Below are 4,053 nucleotides of genomic sequence, written 5' to 3' on the forward strand. Positions count from 1 at the left end.
CTGGGGATGGCAGATTGTCAGCTAAGCTGTACTTGTTACTAGAGAGATTTTTGGGACTGTGTTGTGCCATTAGCATGTAAGATATCTCGGGGACCTTTAAAGCATCTAAAGCATCACAGCGGGGGCGGGGGTCTGGAGTATGAGAGTATACAGAGAATTATAGGAGCTACCTTGTGCTGGCAGGTAACTCACCTATAGATCTCAAAGCTAATAGCACTGAAGCGCTGACTGCGCCTGCAAATGAAAGGAGCAGATGGCTCTGTCATCCAGCAACAGGAAGGTTTTGGCTAACATCTGAAAAACCACAGTTTGCCTTTTGTATCTGTCTGCAGCAATTTCTGGTCTTTTCTTGAACAGCTGTATTAGTGGAGAAACCAGAAGCATGAGTGAGGGGTGCATGTGTTTGTGAGATAAATTACTGTGGGAATCATTCCCAACCTGAATTGGAAAAGCCTGGTCAAAAAGTATGTGTGACAGTCAAGACTGTAACCATTGAAGAAAGGTGGGGAAGTATGGGCATATCTGCTGGTTGCAATGTGGAGAAAACGTGGGGAGGGGAGATTAACTGAGTCTTCTGGCTTTCTCAGTGATTGCTTCATTAACTTGGTATGGAAGTGTTGCTCTTCACTGTGCTTTAGGTTGTGCACAGTGCATCAGAATGATCAGTAAACGTAGTATTACTTTCCAGATGTGAGCTGATGCTGGGATGCCTAGCTCAGGAGAACAGTCATTTCAAACTTTGTATGTCTACTGAGAGACTTTTTATTAGATTCTTTTCTTTGGTTGTTTGGAGATATAATCAAAATACTTCCCTTCCTGCTGTCCACAGTATATTTTCCTATCCCTGCAGAAAGAGAGGTGGAAGACTAAGGTGGTGAAATGCCTTGCTCTGGTTTCAGAAAATAACTGTTAACAGAGCTGTTGGTTGAATCAAAATCACCCAGTCTTTGTGCTTTGGTCACAAAAACCTTTCCTGTCCCAGGTAGACTGGAGTTCCCATGTTTTTTCTTGGTGTGAGCCACGCCCATCCTGTTCAACCACCCTGTCACAGCCCATGAAACACTCTCTCTGTGATGTCTCTGGCACCTCTAAAAACAGTGAGACCTGCATGGGGATGGCTAGTATGTTGTATCAGGTGCAAGTGGGGAGAAAAGCCTCAGTTACTGACTAGACAGATTTTGGTAAACTGGCAGCTGGCTGTCTATGCCTGTGATTCCAGCCAAGGTTTTTTTCCATGATGTTGTGTGATACATTAGTAAGGAGGAGACATCCAGCTACGGATGAAACACCATTGCAATTAGTGTCTCTTCTTTTTCAAGAGAAAGAGCAGTAAAGCCATACACTTGCTACCATGCTACCCTAATTATGCCCTTGGGCTTTGTAAACAAGGTGAGCACTATTCTTGGCTGGATTCAGCAGCCTTCTGGAAGCTGCTGCCTCCCTTTCCTTCTGCAGTATCTCACTGAGAAATGTTAAGAGACGCCCTGATATTTTGGGATCTCAGATGACTGGATGATGCTTAAGAGCATCAGGAGCAGAGTGTGGGCATGAGAGAATGGGTGATGGTTTTGAAAGCTTGATCCCAAATGCCAACAGGTAGAGAGACAGGGAGTGTTCAGCAAAAAGGCTTCTTAGCAGAGCAGGGGTGTTGGGGGCTGGTGATCCCACCAGGTTTTGGCAGAGCTGTGCTGGAAGGGTGCTTCCAGGCCTGGCCTTGTGGGGCAGCACCTGTGCTTACAGAAATGGATGCTCACAAAAGGTACCGCACCGGTGACAAATAGACTGTCACTGGCTGCGTGGAGACTTGTTGAGACACAGTCAGCGGTGGAGATGAGGCCGGCAAGCCCAACAGGTCTGTGCCAGTGGTCAAGTAGAGCTGCATGCAGCCACGGTCTGCATGGCATCTTTCACTCACGCTGCGGCTTCAGCGTGCTGGGCCCTTCGCGTGGAGGCTGGCCTCTGCTTGCCATGCCCAGCCAGGGGCTGAGCTAGGCAGCAGCGGCGGCTGGGGTTCGGGCGCTGGGCACGCGTCCCCAGTCCCACAGCACTTCGGCCAGGCTGGGACGAAAGGCGCTCCCTGCGGTGCCTCTACGGCTGCTGCTGCAGGAGGGTTTTTCCATCTGCTAACAATGGCTGATGACACAGCCTGACACGGGCTGGCGGGGAGATGTGGTGGGTGTGGAGATGCACAAATGAGCTCTGGCAGGCGAAACAGTGCGTTTATTGTAATCTGAGGCTGCTCTGCCAGTGTGTGCTGCAGAAGCCTGTCTGTTAAGTCAGGCTCGTTTCCTCCTAACTGCTTCACTCTCTTCCTTTCTTGTTCCCCTGCGTCTTAACATCTGGGTGCACTCCTGAGCGATACCAGAGCCTGTAGATGTTGTGTCTTTTGGATTTTACATATTTTACTTTATTATATCTTTTCCTCATGGTTGGTGGGTAGGCACTGATGCAGCCCTTCTCTCTCCTGTGGGCTCCGGGGATGTCTGTCAGCCAGGCTCGATCCCCTGAATGAATGCCTTGTTCGTGCTCCAGCCATTATGAACTTCATAATTTTATTTGCGTACTAACAGAGTTAGCACTGAGCAGCCCTTCACATCTGCCACAGAATGACCATTTGTGTTTCTGGGCAGGCATATCTTCTGAGTTCATATTAACAGTTTATTCAGTAATTGTCAAGTGCTGCAGTCTCCTATCCCCCATGCCGCCTGTGCCTGTCGCACTTTGCTTTCTCTTGTCTGATGTGTGGGGAGAGGCAGGCCAGCATCAGTATTTGCTAGCTCTCCTGCACTCTAGTGAGGATGAACTCCAGGACCTTTTGGAGGGTATGTTGGGGGTGTTTAAAGGGTATGGGCAAGACAAAAAAGATGGAGGCCCAGTTGTGTTATTGGATCTGGGCAGGTAGATGGTCCCCCAGGTCGCTAGTCAAGGCCAGTACCTTTGTGTGCTCTGGTGATCTGTTAAAACTAGCTACAGGAGCTGCGTGGGGAGGTCTGTGACCAGCATCACGCTCTGCCTTCCAGACCCTCCTTAGGCAGCAAAGTTCTGCTAGACCTCTGTGCCAAATATTAAGTCAGGGGACAAGAGGAGCTGACTGTGGGTCTGCGTGTCAGGGAGGGTGGTGGGTGGGATGGGAACAGGGGAACAACTTGGCCGTGCGCTTTTCCTGGTGGGAGGCAAGGCTCCTGATCGGTGTTAAGCCGCACTGAGCGGGGAAAGTAAATCGCTGTTGCTGGGACTTGGGCTGCTGGTCATTGGTACAGCTGTGGGAAGGCCCTTGCCTGGGAAGCGAGGACGGACCGTGGCTCTTCCCCCTGCACCACCGCTGAGCTGCAGTCGGGGTTGAGAGCGCTGCGCATTCTGATCCTTTCCCCACCCAGTTTCTTTGTCTCGCCTGTGTGTGGATGAGGTTGCCGTTAAAACGCATACCGGTCTCGGCGCTTTGGCTGCTGCAAGCTGCAGGGACACGGGGGGATTCTCTCGCATCCTTCTGTTGCCAGGGAGGAAGCTGCAAATTACCACCACTGTGGTGGTACTTCCAGAAATCACCCCAGGGGCAGCGGATAAAGAACAAACCCAGGTCCCTGTAGAGGAGTTAATTGTGCAAGGGCTTCACAGGGTGAGGCTGGTGTGTGCACCCTGCTGAAGGCTCCGGTCAGCCGTGGCCCAGGCTCAGACTGTGGAAGGGGGGTGTACTCACATGCCAAAACCTGGGCTGTGGGCACGGGGGATAGCAGAGAGGAAAGTAAGTGGAGCTTGAGAGCTGGAGGGTTGCTGGAGGCATTTTAAGCAGTCAGGAAGACTGCTTATTCTCTGGAACAGCGCGATCAGCTTACGTTAGCGAATACATGGTAGCTGTGTGTGAGACTGGGCTGTTTGCCCCTGTACGGCCTGCAGCTGGTGTTCAGACGTGTTCAGGTGGAGGTAGAAGAGCAGGACCTCAGCCTTCCCTGCTCCTCAGGACAAGGACTGTTCCCTACAGGAAAGTGCCCGTCTCTCCCATCAGCGTATGCTTGGTTGCCCGGGTCCAAAAGCATGAATGCAGGAAGAGCGTAA

This window comes from Phaethon lepturus, unplaced genomic scaffold, assembly GCF_000687285.1.
Source record: "Phaethon lepturus isolate BGI_N335 unplaced genomic scaffold, ASM68728v1 scaffold27834, whole genome shotgun sequence".
Lineage (NCBI taxonomy): Eukaryota > Metazoa > Chordata > Aves > Phaethontiformes > Phaethontidae > Phaethon > Phaethon lepturus.